Here is an 11,485-nt window from a genome sequence, read left to right as displayed (position 1 = left end):
GACAACATCCAGGCCCAAATTTCAAGACCCACGACTGCCAAAAAAAAAAAAAAAAAAAAGCCCTGGAAAGTTACAGTGAAATATTTCCATGAAATACTGCTTAGAATAAGCAAATGATAATGACTAAAAAGCTTCCCTGTTGCTATATATGGAGGTTATAGAAAATTATTTGCTTCTTATTAGTAAAATAAATGCTGACTATCCTTTTTCAGCATCACTTTATTCATTATTCTTAGGTAAAGAGGCAATTTAGATAGTAAGAAATGTGGCATGCTATAGTTTGTGTTCTATTTACTGAATTTATATTTTGTGATAGATTATCATTAAATCATATTTTTCACTGTTTAAATATTATAAGCATCACATTAAAAGTTTCAAAATAAAGTGTATAGTAAATTTGAACTGACTATATTTGGAATATCATTCCATCTGTGAAGTATTCATCACTGAAAAGATAACAGTTCAAGTAAATGAGAAAACAATAGTCTGTAAAAATTTGGGCCTGGAGTTTGGCATAGTTGTAGAATGCCTGCCTAGTAAGCATGAAGACCCAGGTTTGATTCCTTGGTACCACATACATAGAAAAAGCCAGAAATGATCCTGTGGCTCAAGTGATAGAGGTCTAGCCCTGAGAAAGCCCAAGGACAGTGCGCATGCGCTGATCTCAAGCCCCAGGACTGGTAAAAACAAACAAACAAACAAACAAAACAATGTTCTGTAAAAATTAATTAATAGATTATATGGCAAAGACACACAACATAGATCTCTGCTTATGCAAAAAGTTGTTCAAATACAGAATTTAAAATTTTAAATCATAAAATAATTAGTGGGGAAAGTTCTTCAATAATGTAATTTAAAGGTACATTGAGATGAAATAAAATAGCATTAAAATTGTGATTATTCTTTCAATTGTACATGGGTTATCAAAAGTGAGAACTCATTTTGCTGTTCACTATTACAAATTATGCTTTCATCACCGCTGGGAGGTGTGTTTTCATTACTAGCAGCAGGGAGTGAAATGGAAAACTAATTTAGATGAAAATTATTTTTACAGTCGCTCTAGTTTGAGGTGGAAGAAAGAGTACTTTATCTTTTATAAAGAAAAAATGATGCTAATAAGTTATATACACTCTTAATAGCAACATGTCAGTGAAATAAAAAAATACTTAAATATATATTTTTGGTAGCTAAGGATTTTTGATTCAAAAGAACTAACAATTGATTCTTTTCAAACAATAATGCCAAACACATAATTGAAATATGTTCACTACAGTTGGTATACTCTAGTCATTTATAGACATTCAGATTTTATTCCTCTTCCCAACACAATACCCAAGAACATTTCTTTCCTGCTTTCTAGCACTTTGTCACAGTCCTGGGACAGGTAGCCTATGGTTCAATTTCTCCCTAGCTCACTGTTCAGTTTTGACGATCTAGACGAAGAGAGACTGAGTCTTGTTGACTATATATCTTCTCTTTTTATTGAGGGGCTCTTGTGGGTCTGCACAGAAAACTTTATTTGCCAGATTGAAAGCTGCAAAGGGAGAACTGGGAGAATTGCAGGTGCTTTGCTTGTACTTGGAACTTCCAGTGTTTCTGGCACTTTCAGGATAGTGGTGACGTGGCTCTTTTGCCTTACACCAAATACGACCACCTTCTGTGCTATGCCTGTCACACTCACTCCTTTGGCTCTTTCATTCAAGGGCTAGCTGCAACTTTCTCTGAGCTTCCTCAATGCTTGCAAAAGCTGTGTAACATAGTTGATGCTTTATTTATTTATTTATTTTTATTTTGCCATTTCTAGGGCTTGAACTCAGCGCCTGAGCACTGTCCTTCTCAAGGCTAGCACTCTACCACTTGAGCCACAGCACCACTTCCGGGTTTTTCTGTGTATGTGATAGCAAGGATTCGAACCCAAGGCTTCCTGCATGCTAGCCAGGCACTCTACCACTAGGCCGCGTTCCTGGCCTCATGCATTACTTTTGCTATAAAGCGAACTCTTCTTTTAGACTCTTACATATTCAGTAGACTCCTAAATTTTTTCCTCCCCCAAACTATTTAATAAATTTTGATGTAATAGATAGATGCCTGGTAAAATATTTTTTTTCTAGGTGTGACTATAAAGGTGTCTTTGTTTTTTGTTTGTCTATTTTCTTGTTTGAAATTTTTTTTTTTTACTGTGAACCAAAAGATTGGTCAGAAATCTCAATCTCTCTACCTCAGTTTCTTGAACTCTTGCTACAAGTTCTTGGCTTGTGTTGCCACACCTTGGTAATGAAGATGCTTCTGAGGTGAACATTTGAAGTGGTAGGATGAATAAAGATCACTCTCATCCATTCCTTCAAGGGCGCAAGCAGAGGAAAGGAAATTTTGTTTTCTCTTCTTGAGCTGGTTTGTCCATGTCTTTCTGCCTTTGGATATTGGCATCCTTGGTTCTTAGGACAGATAGATTGGGACTTTTAAGTTACCCTGTTTAGCTTCCTTTGTTTTTAAATATTTCGATCTCAAACTGAACTATATTACTGGATGTTCTGACTTTTCACACAGTAAATATTCTTAGGTCATAAATTATCTAATTTTTTATTATGCATAATACAATTCTGCAATATATGTCACACATACTTAATACATAAATATACATATACACACATTTACACACATACATGAAATGAGAGTTTATATTGATATATATGTATATCTGCATCTATGTATATGTGATGTACATATGTATACATACATAGTGTACTGTTTCTCCTGTGGATAACCTAGTAAACAAAGTAAAATTGAGATAAAATGCCACTGGAATGGAAAAAAAATCATCTCATGTCCTCATATGAGATGACTAGAATTATAATGACAAGGCAATTACATATTTGAACATGACATAGCATCAGATATAGAAATAGTCTTGTCCTGCCAGAAGGAGATTTTAGGAAAGCAAGGAGATATCTTTTATCCTTCCTGATGGCTGCTAAACTTCTGTGATATGTGCTGGTCTCAGACAGGAAGCCTATAAGCATTTTGTCAGGGTAGAAACAGTTTCCTCTCTAGTAACTCCCGTTGGTGTATGGAGCCTTTGATACTTTTACTATGGAAGGGGGAAATTTCACCTCTGCTCTTCCCTGGGATAAATGTTAAAGATAATGATCTATCATGAGCAATGTTACAAGGAGGGCAACATGTGCCCACAGCAAGCCGTGATATCCACTGTGATTTTCCTGAAAGAGTGCTGGAGGCCAGGTCGCAAAAGGAGATTATCTCTAACATTAAATAAGAGATTACTACCATTTCCATATTTAAGGTCTGTCTTTGATAAGAGAAGAAAAAGAAAGAAATCCACACTGTCCTTATTAAAACAGCAGTAAATGATGGTGCTTACTTTTGGTCATTCTGAAAATATGGATAAATGGCATAAAGCCACTGTGTGTGTGTGTGTGTGTGTGTGTGTATAAGCGTGTGTGCGCGTGCGCATGCGTGTGTGCGTGCCACGGAGAGGACAGTATTAGAAAGCAGGCAGATAAAAACTGAAAAGCAATACATTTCTTGAAAATAAGAATGGCCTGACATATACATAGTGAAACTTTCATCACAAGAGAGGACTTACTTTATAGAAGAAACTTGCAGGATCGTTTACTTTTTAAATGGTATAAAGATAAATGAGAGAAAAGTAAACAGAATTTGGAGAACCAGTGGGCAGAATTTAAATCCTGGCAACAGAAGGCATCATTAAGCAGTTTTTCTTTACATGAGAGAAGAAAATGAATAGCTAAATAGATGAGCAATGAAGAAAATTTTAACTTTATTGATATACTCGTAAAACAAGGTTAAAAATAGATTATTATATGTATGTAACACTGAGGTCAAGCAAATACATATATGAAATTTTATATGCAACATTCCTGAATGTTTTTTTGATGTACTTTGTGGAAATAACTTCAAATATTGCACAACTTAATTTATTCTGGTACTTTTTTATTTTTCTGGATTTGAGGTCCTTAGATGTTTATAGTCATTCTAGTGCACAGTTTTCCTGCCATTATATCTCATTCCCCAAATTGCCTGGCCTTCTTTTGTGATACCATGGTATTTATTTATTTATTTATTTATTTATTTATTTTTTTCGCCAATCCTGGAGCTTCAACTCAGGGCCTGAGCACTGTCCTTGGACTTTCTCAAGACTAGCATTCTACCACTTGAGCCAAAGAATCACTTCCGGATTTTTCTGTGTATGTGGTACAGAGGAATCAACTCCAGGGTTGATTCCTAGGCAAACACTCTTACCACTAGGCCACGTTCCCAGTCCAATACCATGGTATTTTGAGGACTTTGAGATACTATATTGTACTGTTTTGTTTGTATCCCATGACACCATAGGAATAAAGAAGCAAATAAATGCATATAGCTAAAATTTGCTGATTTAAAATGATAGTCTGAGTTTAGTTTGAAAAGTTTTAGGTATATTGCTAGATGTCTTCAATGTATGTGCACTCACAAATCTGACTTTACAGTATAAAAATTTAAGGTATATTTTATGTAGGCTTATGGACTAGTTTTTGATTGGAGTGTTTTAGTTATGGAGAAATAACTTTGAGAACTACATTTTCATCTTCTGAACTATTATGTTTCAAGAGAAAAGAAAATATCAAAAGCTCGGGTTAATCTGAAAATCTGTTTTCCTTAGTACTTTGTTAGTTTGGCCTCATGATGGCACCAAAGGGTAGGAAATAATTCGGTTTTGAATTTCCATTTACTTGCTCAATTACAATAGAAAAGTACTATCAGTAAAAGGCAGTTGAGTTCATAAACCTTTTAGTAAAGAACAAGGGAGATGACACAGCTTTGAGTATGATCTCTTTGATATGGATGGGTGGTCGTAATTTTCCTTTTCCAAATGAAATACTTTCTTCCTCTTTTGCTCTCACATTTTTCTGCCACTCTCCTAATAATCTCATTCTTAATTCATCTCCCCTCATTTCAAGAAAAAAAATTCTCATGAAATAAAGACTTAATTTATCTATGCGTTCTAATTAATTCATATCTAAATATGTATAAAGTCAGAATTAGCTGATAGTCAATAAGAACACTACTATAAATGGAATCATGTAATCATAAAATAAACAAATAACAATAACAAAAAACAGCTCTTCTTTATCATGTATGATTGCTATTCTTAATGTACTATGTTATTTTTCTTCTCTTTTGTTGCCTTTTGGTTAATTTCCTATTGTTACTGTATCTGACTTTGTTACTTGGTATATTGTATTTACGTTTATTTGATTATTTGAAATAGGAAAGGAAAGGGGGGAAAGCAAGATGATTGGGAGGAGAAGGGAAATGGGGACAAAAACATGAGAACAGCTATCAATGTGTGAGAAGTAATGCACCTACTATCTGGAGGATGTAACTGTAACCCCTTTATACATTACAATAAAAATAAACATTAAAAAAACAGCTCTTAGAGGTGATTGTTTTTACTCCTTTTCTAATTTCTAACAAAATAGAAATTTAGAATCTAACTCGACACTATAATAAATCTTGCTTAAGATGAATAGCAGCTATTTCCTCTGTTGTCTTGGATGTCTCATTGGTAGGCAAGACATTGTTAATGTGTGAGTTCAAATGCCTGCCCTGGTATGAGTGAACCTGCATATATCAGACTTCTGCACTAGAGTTCTATAGTACATTGGGAAGAAATCAAATAAATGTAAAATGTATTCCTTCATTTTCTTTCAAAGGTAATACCTGAGTATATGTAAAACCAACACATAATAAAAACATAAGAATTTGATAGCTTTATGAGTTAGGAAATAAAAATAGTATAAAATGTGGTTAGACTGAGAAAAACCTGAAATGCCACATAATGGTCTTTCCTTACCCAAGTGCAAATCTATGATTAAATTCTGTTTGGCCAACATAGCTTTATTACCTATATTTGACTTCTATTTGACTTCTGCTATAGTCTATGAAATATGCGTATTTTTATCCACTTGGCCTATTTCTTCAGTTTTCATAATCTTTTGGGTGGATATGATCCACGCACAGGAATATGTATAACCTGGCACATTCCTTTATGCTCTGTCCAGTGTCGTGTACAGTCTCCCTTCTTTTGACCACTCTCTTAACAACTCTCTTCCTCAGAAATGCCAAGTCAAGCTTGGCTTTTCTGATTTTGTGTAGTGGTCATGCCTGAATTGTTAAAAAGATTTGCCACTTTTTAGCAGTTCTACAAAATTAAAAAAAAAAAAGCAGTCTTACTACTCTTATCTAAGTAAGGTTTTGTTCCTTTGATTACCATCTCCCTGTGCCCTCCCCCATTTTTATTCCCAGCCTCTGGTAACCATGATTAGGTTCTCTGTTATTGTGAGTTCAATCTTTGTTTTAAAATATTATATGAAAGGGCTTCGACCCAGCTGAGGAGGCGAGGAGTCGCTGGCAGCGCCGCTCTCACCGCCGCTTCGGGTGTTTAGAACCTCAGCTATCAAAATGGGCAGGATTTTCCTTGATCATATTGGTGGCACTCGTCTGTTTTCCTGTGCAAACTGTGATACGATCCTCACCAACCGCTCAGAACTCATCTCCACTCGGTTTACAGGTGCCACTGGTAGAGCATTTCTTTTTAACAAGATAGTTAATCTGCAGTACAGTGAAGTTCAAGATCGAGTCATGCTCACTGGCCGCCACATGGTTCGAGATGTGAGCTGCAAAAACTGCAATAGCAAAACTGGGATGAATCTATGAGTTTACCACTGAAGACAGCCAGCGTTATAAGGAAGGCCGTGTGATCCTGGAACGAGCTCTAGTTCGAGAGAGTGAGGGCTTTGAGGAGCATGTACCATCGGATAACTCTTGAAGAAAAAGAGATACCCATCTTTTCCCAGGTTTCCTTCACTGAAAACAAATCTACTTACATACACTGTCACCTTAGCATCAGAGTCGGATTCATGAACTGCGGAACAAGAGGTTGTGAGAATCTTACCATGGAACCTTTCTTTCTCTCTTTTTTTAACTTTGTATTTTCCACCCAACAGCAGTGTGTAGAGAATATTATGCACATGCCGTTAATTTTTTTCCCTGTGTTTACATCTTGAGGCAGAAGAGTCTGCAGCTACATGGTAGGCTATGTGAGGAAAAAAATTGGGGCTATTAGAGTGCAAAAGTGTGTTTTATGTAAACTTTGATGGAGAATATGTCAGGAGCATGGTTTTAAAATTTATTTGGGCTTCATTTTAAAACTTTTTTTTTTTTAACTCAGTTGTTTCACTTGATTTGCTAGCTTCAGAGAAGAGATCCGAATCTGTGCCCAGCGCTAAAGGCTCAGTGTTAGCATGGCTTGTGCTGGCCAGTGTGCCATATTCTTGTTGGAGATGAACCGTAGCACCAGAGCCCATTTTTTCTTGTCAGTCTTGACCCAAAGATGTCACCATTCCTAGTTGCTTATCACCACAAAATTGGTGTTGATTGGAAATTTTTTCTGAAATGGGGCAAAACTGCTTGGTTGTTTTTTTCCATGTAACTTAAGCATAGTAATATAAATAAAGTTATAGTTGGAAAAAAATTTAAAAAAGTAAAAAAAATATTACATGAAAGTGAAAACATGTGCTATATGTGTTTTCCTATGTTTGGTTCATTTTACTTAGAAGAATATTTTACAATTTCTCTCATGCTCCAAATAACAGGATTTCTTTTCCCTTTTTAGGGCTGAATTCTATTGTGTACATATATATATATATATATATATACGTATCACATTATCTTTATACTTTCTTCCACCTACAGACACCTGGGTTAAATATATTTATTGCTGTTGTAAATAGTTCTCTTTTATGTGCCACAGCAGTGTCAAAATATGCATTTCATTACATATCCCTAATTATTAACATCATATGGATATTTTTATATTAATTACCTAAATTCATATTTCTACTTCAGTTTCCTAAGTGAAAGGTCACTTTATTTTCATATACGCATATCTCCATAAATATGTTTTTAATCATGTGCATGTATAGGTACATGTACAAACACAGAGGAACACACATAATATAAATATGCACATATACACATCCATATATACTTATATATTTATTAAGAACTAATTATTTCCAATGTACTCCAAAAAATTTGATATATGCTAGCATTCTATAATTGTTTGCTTTTTATGATATGGTATATAGTCTAACAGACTGGATTTCATATCCCTAAGTAGTAATAAAACTGCTCTGGAAATCAATATGGAAATTGCTCAAAAGACTAAACATAGAGCTCCCCTATGATCCAGCAATCCCACCGCAGGGCATTTACCCAAATCTCCACAAACAAGGCCATACTAAACCTACCAGCACAACCATGTTCATTGCAGCATTATTTACCATAGCTAAGATATGAAGTCAGCCCAAGTGTCTCTCAGTAGATGAATGGATCAAGGAAATATGGTGTATATATACACATGGAATTCTATGCTGCTATCAGAAAGAATGACATCACCACATTTATAAGAAAAATGGAAAGATTTGGGAAAAAAAAACATATTAAGTGAAGTAAGCCAGACTCAAAGAAACATTGGCTCTATGGTTTCCCTCCTTAGTAGTAATTAGTATATGTCTAGAATATTCCTAGCAATGATCACAATAGCTCAAAAGGTATGTATATATGACCATATAGGATGATACTTAACAAAATGATCTGCAGGATATGGAAACAAGAGGTTTATCTTTGGGGTTGATGTACTTTATGTACTATGTGCAATCATTGTTTTTTGTTTTTTATTTCCCAGCTATGTCCCTTTTGTCAGTGTATCTGATTTTAATACCTTGTGTATTGTATATACCTTTATTTGATTTAGGGAAAGGAAGGGGAGCAACAAAATGAAGAGACAAAGGACAAAGAGTGAACCAATGTAGCAGCAATATTCACAAGACAATAGTTTGGAAATGTACTTTAGAACTTGGGGATACTTGGAAGAGGGAAAGTGGGAGAAAAAACAAGGGAGGGGTAACAATATTTGAGAAAAAATGTACTTATTATCTTATGCATGTAACTGTAAGCCCTGTGTACATCACCCTGACAATAAAATTAAATTTAAAAGCAATAAAATATGTCTATTTTATTTTAAATGTAAAATATTCTTTTCTATGCAAAAGTATAAGAAGGCTCTACTATGGTTTGAAAATTTCAGAAAATGCTACATCTCTATCAGTCAGTAAATAATAAGTGTTAAATGAGTAGTATGGAAAATAAATCTGTGGAAGTTTAGAAAAAGGAAAAATTGCTTCCAGATGAAACGGTTAGAGAATGTTTTATAAAAGGCAGGATTTGAGGTGTACTTTGAAAAATGGTCAGTATTTGGATAAACAGAATGAGAAGGGTTGGGTTGGGAAATAATATAACATGTTTAAAATGTAAAGGTAGAACTTAATTTTCATTAATCTCTGACTCAGGTTTGAGGGGAGATTGATATATTCAAGCATGATGTAAGAGAAAAATCTTTCACTTTCCTATTAACTTTAGATCTATTTCTCTCACAACCTCAAAATGCTTTCCAAAAGAATTCTTCCCAGGAAATTCTTTCTATTGTTTTCTTGGATATTGAGGTACTCCCATATAGTGTTTTGAATACAATGTATTATCATACTTATGATGCTAATTTGCAACATGAAATGAATATGAGAATATTTATTTCCATATATGAATATGAGAATATTGCTTTCTTTTTTAACCATGGTAGGAAGGTATTATCCCTATTTAAGGAAAATAATAAGTAAAATATAGGTGGGCATCAGAATACAAAGCCTACCATATTTAACAAGTTGCACGGTGACATAGTCACAAGAGGTAAAAATGGAGATATTTTTCTTCTCTCTTCTTGTCTTTTCTGATGTGCTTTATAACCTAACTCACAAGGGGTATATTCTTATATACCTTTAGAGGTTTTAGATAATGAAAGTGATATCATAACAAGATACATAATTCAAAGGAATTTTAGAAAAATGAAATTAGGGTGATGTCTGCTGAAAAGGAAATAAATTGAAAATAAATAGCTTTGGAGATTTGTTGTTAGTATTGTATGTAATCTGTGTTATTATTTGTAATCAACTATTGACAATTGTTCTACTGGGGCATACCAAAGGATTGTACAAGGATATGTACAATTAGATTTGAGACTTGGGTGGCTTTTGATGAAGGTTAATGTAGATCTCAGAACCAGTCATGTATACAAAGAAAAGTATTTTATTTCCTACTTGGTAAAAATTGGCTTGAAATATTGTAAAGTGCACTTCTATTAACACATGAAAAATGCTTTAACAAATACCAGATTTGGTGAAAATTAAGAATATTTCATTTTCTTTAAATAATGTAGCCTCATCTGCTGATATATATCAGTTCAATCTGCAATATTTATTACACCCTCTTTGTGAGAAAAATCCTGTGATGCTATTACCTGAGTAGTTATTTAGCTGTGATTAAAGCCTAGAGTTTCAGCTGGACAAGCCTGCAACATTTGTGGCTCCACTTTGCACCTTAAAACTTGCATTTGCACCTGCAAAATGCTGAAATGAATCACAAGTCAGTACATGTGGGTTCCATTACTCATTTTTTATGAGCAGATGTGGGTGATGTGGGCAAAGAGCTAGATGCATCTTTAATTGAGAAAACCTGTGGAAAAGTTATCCTTAAATCTCTCTGAGGGAATTGATTTAGAACACTGCACACCATGATTTGGAAAGTACGAATCAGACCCAAATGTTGACCAGACAATCCAAATTTGAACACAGCCTGTCAGAAATGAATATTAAGGACATTAATCCTCAGATTTTCCTTCTTTCACATTTCTCTATGAATAATACTATGACCATTAAGGTTTTTGTTTTGTTTGGTTCTAATGTTCACTATGAAATAATATAAACCATCAGAATTAAAGGCATAAAATCCACCAGGGTTTACTTGTAGAAGAATAAATTGGGTCCCAAACGTATTTTTTCCACGTTTCATTCCCAGAGTCTTAGAACTGTGTAAATTGAAGTTTTAAAGTATTTGTGCTTACCTAACATTTATCTTTTAACACATCTTTTCTTTAATATGTTAGTTGAATAAAAATAGAATTGGACACAAAATAAAAAACAAACTATTGAATTTTTTAACATTAATTGTACTTGGGACATTTATTGTTATATCTCCATATAGTATACTTCATGTGTACTTTGATCAAATCTACTATTTTTATCTTTTCAATCCCCCATCCTCTCATCCATATTTTTTGAGGGTTGAGTGTATGCTAGTATATTTTTGTTCAATTCATCACCATTGTCCTTTTTTCTTCTCCTTTCTTTCTGAATACCTCTCCGTGTGGGTTAAAACGTGATATATGTCCTTCTGAGTTTGGACTTGCTTGTTTAATCTCATGGTCTTCATTTCTACTTACTTTCTTGTATACTATGCAATTTTCTTCTTTATGGCACTCCTTTGTTTAGGTATAACACATTTTCTTTAT

At 34.1% G+C, this 11,485-nt stretch overlaps 1 pseudogene; it reads left to right on the top strand.

Annotated features, from left to right (window-relative positions):
• Positions 1–6,402: 6,402 nt before the first annotated feature.
• Positions 6,403–7,540, top strand: LOC150058906 (protein yippee-like 5 pseudogene; annotated as a pseudogene).
• Positions 7,541–11,485: the final 3,945 nt, after the last annotated feature.

The sequence above is a fragment of the Megascapheus bottae genome, chromosome 9 (genome assembly GCF_031878675.1).
Source record: "Megascapheus bottae isolate mThoBot1 chromosome 9, mThoBot2.hap1, whole genome shotgun sequence".
Lineage (NCBI taxonomy): Eukaryota > Metazoa > Chordata > Mammalia > Rodentia > Geomyidae > Megascapheus > Megascapheus bottae.
The sequence above is the reverse complement of the archived record's forward strand: the minus strand, read 5'-3'. Positions and strand labels throughout refer to the sequence as shown.